Source organism: Hemibagrus wyckioides, linkage group LG02 (assembly GCF_019097595.1).
Source record: "Hemibagrus wyckioides isolate EC202008001 linkage group LG02, SWU_Hwy_1.0, whole genome shotgun sequence".
Taxonomy (NCBI): Eukaryota; Metazoa; Chordata; class Actinopteri; order Siluriformes; family Bagridae; genus Hemibagrus; species Hemibagrus wyckioides.
In genome coordinates, this window is record NC_080711.1 from 8014690 (window position 1) to 8022355 (window position 7666).

At 36.3% G+C, this 7666-nt stretch overlaps 1 non-coding gene across 1 annotated transcript; it reads left to right on the top strand.

The window, feature by feature from the left end:
* The first annotated feature begins 1572 nt into the window (after nt 1-1572).
* On the top strand, nt 1573-1644 carry trnac-gca (transfer RNA cysteine (anticodon GCA)). The gene has a single exon. It is a non-coding gene; the product is annotated as a tRNA-Cys (tRNA).
* Nucleotides 1645-7666: the final 6022 nt, after the last annotated feature.

The window sequence follows — 7666 nt, forward strand, 5'->3', positions numbered from 1 at the left end:
TGAGACGTCAGTGGGCCGTGGGCTTTGACACGGAAATGGAACTAAAAAAAAACAGCACCCATCTGCTCGTTTACTTCACTCCATGGATTGTGAATGTTGGTGTGGTGCTGTGGGTATGGTGTGTGTGTGTGTGTGTGCCCTACCATTTATATCAGGAATACATATCTTTTCGTTTGCAGAGATTGATGCGGTATGACACGTCCATGACAATTTTAAAAGCATAAAACACTAGAGAACAAATCAAGCAACACATCTCATTAGTGAGGAATAAAAAAATTCCACTGCATGCTGTTCTAAGGAAAATAATCAACACTCAGGGGATGTTCAGCCTGCCGTAAAGCACAGGTATTTCTGATCCAGTGAACAATGCAAACTATGTAAACAATATTATTATTATGAGCACATTAATACACTCAATCTTCAACTGTTCCAGTTTTGTTGCTCAATATAGCCTAAGATTCCTGTTCTCGTTCTGACAGGAGAGGAACCCGATGTGGTCTTCTCCCTGTATCCTATCCACCTCAAAGTTGGAGGTGTTGTGAGTTTGAGTTGCTTTTCTGCTCACCACAGTTGTAAAGAGTGCCTATTTTTATTATTAGTTATTCTTGAGTAGTCTTTCTGTCAGCTCAAACCAGTATGGTCATTTTTCTCTGATCTCCAATAAACATGCCAATGTCAAGTCAAAGTCACCCCAAAATTTTTCCATTGTGTTTAATAAGAACATTAATCAAACCTCTGCATGATTTTAATCATTGCACAACAGAAGCCCTTTTTAGTTGTCAAACATACTGTTAGTATTTTTCCGAGTTGATGTGCTTTGTGAGAAGACATTAAAATGCTTGCATATTTTCGGAGTTTTGTGTTTTTAAAAAATGCCTGGCTGAAGCTATATTGATCCAAAAATCATTGACTTTCCAATTTAATCAGAAATCAAGTGCAAAGACACTTGTAGGTCAGTATGTTTGGTTGCTATCTGGGTTTACATCTGCTGTAGAAGTTCCCACAAAATCATATGCAAGAATTATTAAAGAATCATATAGAGAGCAGTTTATATTTTATAGAGCAGTGTTGGGTCAAATGGTTAAGGCTTTAGGATGTTGCTTAAAAGGTTAGAGTTTAAGCCCCAACACTGAAAACTGCCAGTGTTGGGCCCTTAAACAAGGCCCTTAACCTGCCTCTCTCTGCTCCAGGGACGGTGTATCCTCGCTGACCTTGTGCTCTAACCCCAACATCCTAGACAACTGAAGGATGTGAGGGAGGATGAAAGGATATGATGGTCAGGTGTCCACAAACTAAAGGCTATTTGATGTAACTGCACACGGACATTTACCCTGAAAGAGATTTATTGACATTGGAAGCCAACTATTCTCAGTGAGTCAATGACCAGCTAATGAGAATAGTATGGAAGCCTCGAGAGACTTAAGCCTTTCCTAACTCCTAATTCTACACCTTGCACACTACATAGTGTACATTTTGACAAAATGTGTCTGTTGGATACTACTTCACTGTCAGGGTTTGACCCTTTATTTTATTTTAAAACAGACCTGTTCTCAGTTGCACTTACTTGCCTGTGGGGGTATAGCTCAGTGGTAGAGCATTTGACTGCAGATCAAGTGGTCCCTGGTTCAACTCCGGGTGCCCCCTGCTTGATTTGTGTTATGGTTAATGTGTCAGTGGATATAACCCATAAGATAAAGGATATTGTCCATACACTTTAAATCATTATTAACAACACCATTGTAATCCATGGCAGGACCTTCCATCTCTCTCCAGCAGCCTCACTTATTTGTGTAAATGGATTCAACGAATAAAACTAATTTAGAACTAATTAAATTTTGCCCACACTTTGCACGTCTTTGCACGTCTAAAGACACTGTGCATACATTTTAATTGATGTAGGTGTAGTATTAATGTGCTTTGAGTAGGCAAAAATAAAACCATGTATAAAAATATACTTGTGTGTAGGTGGCAATGTCAATACGCAGAATCTCACATATATCACACTGATTTTTAATTAAAAATGACTAGTATTGGAGTTTTTAAACCTGCTATGTCTACTTGTTCGGCTAAGTTTTAGTCCCAGGACTCTCATGACCTTGATTTTAGTAAAAAAAAAAAAAAAAATTATTGTAATAGAGCAAGTACAATATGAGGCAGAGACTGTACAGCAGATTAGGGATAAAATATAGACATAGTATTGTATAGTAACAGTTTTTTCTGGATTCACATTGAACAGGAACATCAGCAAAGGCACAGAAAGTGAGGTAAAGCAATGATGTGATGTGGTTCTGGATGGTCTTGAGACATAAATGAGAAATGTTCCCGTAGGGCCCACTAACATGAGGTTCAAATAAGCTGGGGGCTGTGGAGCAGCCTGAAGGGCCAGGAACAAACACACAGGAGAGAGGGAGAGAGAGAGAGAGAGAGAGAGAGTGAGAGAACCACAAAGAAAATAAACATTTCAAATCCTGAAGGAAATTTAACGTCCAGTGTAGAACTCAGACTGGATGCTGAGCTGAGCAGCGGTGTAGAGTTGCTATATTTTTTCTTACACTGACACTGACTTCTCCACTTAAATTACAGTAGACTTAAATACAGTAGTTCATTCCATATTCTGGTCAGGGTATTAAGCGTATTCAGATTCACTCAGTTGGTCTACTGAGGAAAAGGTCAGGAGTTCAAATCCCACCACAGCCAAGCTGCCACTGCTGGGCCCTTGAGCAAGGCCCTTATAACCCTCAACTGTTCACTTGTGTACATGAGATAAATGTAAGTAGCTCTGGATAAGAATATTTGCCAAATGCTGTAAAGACTGGAAAAAGAAATCAGGGGATAGAAAACGCGGACTGAGGAACCAATTCACTTTGTTTCTGTTGCTTCGATGTTCAATGTAATACGTTATAGCATAGAAGTGAGAGACTTTTTTAAAAAACCAAAAAAAAAAAAAAAAGAAAATCACTGAATACAATCTAATAATGATTTTTAATATAAAATTTTTCTGTGCCTAATTTCTATTATTTCTATGATTAATTTGGTGCAAGAGAGAGAGAACGGCGGAGTGAGGGGGAGAGAGAGATTAAGAGAGAGAGAGAAAGGGGGGGTGAGAGAGAAAGAAAGAGGGAGAGAGAGAGAGAGAGAGAACACGATTAACTGAATTTTTTTTATTTATTGTCATTTTATTCATTTCATTGAAATTGTATTCTAATATATATTTTATTCTATTCTTTTTTTTAAATTAAATTTAATTTTATGACTCGGCCAGCCGATAAAGCACTGTGTATGGTTGTATATGTAACACTCACCCTGTCCATTTTATTAGAAACACCTGTGCATCCGATGTTGTAGCTCATCCTCCTCGAGCTTTGATGTGTTGCACGGTTCGAGATGTTGTTCTGCTCACCCCTGTTGTACAGAGTGATGATTTGAGTTACTGCATTTGAGTTTCATTCTTCTCTGATCTCTCTCTCTTCAGTACGGTGTTTCAGCCTGCGGTTCCTCTGCTCGCGGATTGTTTTTAGTTTGCTGCGTTAAAATACAGGTGTACAGGCGTTCCTTATAAAGTTGATGGTGAGCGTAGACCAGACTGTTACTTAACATATCATGCTGTTGTTTGTTAATTGCATTTATTAGGTGATTAAAAAAGACCAAATTTACAGATGTCTTAGATACAAGATTCTACACGATATAAACATTGAATCAAAAGCCACTGGGAACAAGTAGGGGGAATATATGTGCCCTAAGCAATGTGCAGAGTAAAAAGAGTACATGTAAAGCTAGTTTGCATAAACATTGAGCAACACTGAGAATATAGTTAACTTAATTTGACTTAATTGTCAGTGAAACCCAGGTCTTTTCCTGTGTAACTGAACAATTACTTATTATAGATTGGTGTGAGTTTTTTTTGTTTTTTGTTTTCCCTATAATGTCCTTTCCAATCATTTCATGGCCTGAGGAACAATAACTACATTTTACTGCAGTGAAATTTCAACGGCATTCGTTTCGCATTTTATGTTACTCTCACCGGTTCTAGAGAGGGAATTTAGTAGTTAAACTTCATATATGAAAGGTGGAGATGAGCGCCAGTAGCGCTGCGTGACTCGCGTTTGAGACGTGTCGTTGCAAATTGTACTGTTTTTTTCTAGTTGAACTGTCAGGCAAATTAAAACCTTTGGGAAAAAAAGTACTAATTTTGCAATTGCGTTTGAAAATAAGTCTCAAAAAGTCTATCACTTTTCTCCGTCATCTCCATTCGATTCCGTGCAAAGTCTTCCAGCACTCGACGAAAAAATTCTTCCAGTTGCGTGTGAAGCCACTGATGCACCATCTGTTGCACTTCTTCCAACCAGACGGTTTTTCCACCCAATGTCTCCATTAGTGGTCCAAAAACAGGATGTTGTGTGAATGACTCATGTAAATTACAGCTGTCTGTTTAGCTATTTGATTTCCCATTTCTAAGCTTCTTCATTTCACTCATTCTCATGATTTGTTTTTTTTTTTTCATTCCATTCACAGGTGAACAATAGACAAATATCTTAAAATATTTGTAACTTAATAACTTAACTATAACTTAAACAAATATCTCCAGTGTGTTGCCAATTCAGTGTTTTGATTCCTGTCTGAAAATCAGTAGCTAATGTAGGTAATGGTATGATGAGCTCAGCTTAAAAGTTCGTTAATACAAAGTAATGGGAAATGAACGAGTAGAGATAGCGATCTTTTGCAATCATGCTTACTAATTAGTTTGTGTTGTCAAGAAATCGTCTGCAAGTCTTTGGGCACCATTTTGGTGTTTCTGCATGAAAGAGTTCATGTGAGTCTGGTTAGGGGTTTAGTTTTCTCTAAATATGTTAAATTATGAAAAGAGAGAGAGAGTGTGTGTGTTAACTTGCATGACAGCTTGAACTTCATCAATTCAGTACCTACTGCTTGGTTGTTGTAACAGTATGTACAGATCAGTACATGTATATAGTAATAACACAATCCGGACATACATCCACCATGTTCCCGATGTTATGTGACCTACAATGTCACATTAGCCGTAAAAAACCTTTTTATAAACCTTTACGTTAACAGTTTACTCAGGTGTTGTTAAACAAGTATGATTCATCTATTAATACCTATAGCACCTACCCTTAAAAAGTGCTGCCTTCCGCTATTTTTGTTCCTGAAAACTCTGTCCAGTTGCCTTCTGGGATAGCACAGAGCTTCCATCCTGCAGAATATCTGGGGAAGGTGTAGTCCATACAGGTATTTCTCACCTTTATGATTACTGACAATTCAGACATAATACTGATTTGGCGTCCTTTCACCAACTGTATAGTAGGGTTTTTTAGGATATTCGGATGTCTTGAAATTTATTTTGCTCGGGTTCATCAGTGTTACTTCATATGTTTCTGCTTGTTCTTGATAATCGTGACCGTCTGTCACACATGCGTTTTAATTTATCCGGCTAGTTTAAACATCCACCATCAGCCAGATCACTTCTTCTGCCAAATGGTTGGCTGATGTATGTAGTGCAGCAGGTAGTGAGGTGTGTGGTTACTTTACTTAGTAGCTTTGAGGTACAGTGAAATCCGTAACGTTTAAACATACATAATAAACATGTTGTTAGCTTATAATTGAATTTTCCTCAAGGTTAATCACAGACTGTTTCTCCGACTGTTTCATCATCTCCGTTGGTTAAGAGACAATTTGTGCAACTGTAGATGTAGTGAGACTCTGAACAGTCAGGCACTCTGCCATCTGCGTACTGCATAATGCAAAGAATTAAGCTACATAAAGTAATTAAAATGGTTGAAGAGGGATAATTGTTTTGTACATATGTGCAGTCCCTTAAACTGAATTCTTGGCTTCAGACAAATATATGGGCATGGGCAAGAGAAAAAGCCCTTTAAGCTTAGAAATAATATGATAGTATACAGCCCTGAATTATTTATTTAAATAATAAATAGCAAGAAAAAAGAGGAAGAAATGCACATTTTTATTTTAAGCGTAGGACAACCATATGGCAACATTATAGGGTTTTTTTTTTTTGCATTAATATATTTTAATTCCTGGCCATTTTTCATTGTATACAGTAAGCAACCATTATCAAGTTAACAATTTACTGTTGTTAAACAAGTATGGTTTAACCAAAAGGTACAACTTTTAATACCTATAGCATTTACTATAACCTGTTGTGCACTAACTTAATAGGATAATAATTAAAACCGATCAAATAATAATAATAATATTATAATAAGAATTATTCCCAACCTTTCTTTAAAAGAGTAAAAAGATCATTGCAGAAAGAGCAATGTATTTTAACCATATGCCATTATTATTATTATTTTTTAATTCATTTTCAATTTTTTTAAATTAATTAATTCTTTTTATTGAGCGTTTTTTTTCTTTTTTTTTTTCTTTTAAAAATCTAGGTTTTCCTATGGCTTAGTGCTTTGAATGTTTGCCTCACACCTCTGTGGTTAGGGATTTAATTTTTTATTTTTTTTGTACTTAAAATATTATGTCATCGTGTGTTTATTTATGTTTATTGTATAATTTCCCCTCAATGTTTTTTGAAGGGTGTCAAAAGATTTCACTCCTCATTTACTTCTTTAACATAGATGTGGAATGCCATGAGGTTCCATAATGAACGGACCAAATATTGTTTTTTGTTTTTATATATACACACACACACACACACACACACACACACACACAAATAAATAAATAAATAAATAAATAAATAAATAAATAAATAAATAAATAAATACAAGAACAAAATACAAAGCACCATAAAAAAGTGAAAAAGAAAACAGAAGGGGGAAAAAAACAAGCTGGCTTTTTTATTCTGTTCTTTATATCTTCATATATCTTTGAGTATCTTTCTGACCTTGATCAAGCCAGCAGAACTCCAGTGTGTAAACGGTGTTTTTCTTCAGACAGATCTGACAGGTGAAGAAAAGTCACAGTTACAAGGTGAACTGCTTATTTCCATAAGACACAAATAGATTTGTCTTCAGTTGTCGATACCGGGTTGACGCTTCATTAGGAAGTGACAGCGTAAGTGTTTTGGGATTATCTGTCATAGGGATTGTAAACAACATGATAAAGAACTTTCTCACTCCTCACTAGCGGATTCAGAGTGAATAGAATTTGCTGGCGGGTAAATAATAACAAGCTGCGATACTGTACATGTCTGGGTTTCTTTTTATAGTCAATAAGAAAAGAAAAACTGCAAAGATCTTTGCTCATGAGTGCTCCAAATACAGTATATTCACCAGTACCTGTTTTATTATTATTATTATTATTATTATTATTATTATTCATGATAGAGGTTTGTGTGGTATTGTTTTAAGGATTAAATCCTTTAATCCCTCAGCCATCTTTCAATCTTACCTTCTACTGTGACCTATATATCAGACAATCTAATAATCATTCTTGCAGCCTGGCTAAGCAGAAAAGCATTTCAGAAAAGAATTCACAACATTATATATCATAAAGTAAATGGGCTACAACAGCAGAAGACCACTCCTGGTTCCACTCCTGGTTCCTGGTCCAGCGAAGAATCTGGACATTGTAAGACCTGAAAAACAATTCTTAGCATAACTTATAATAAGGAGATGTCTTTTGGATACTGTAACTTTGCATAACCCAGTCCTTTGGTGGTCCAGCAGCAGGATCC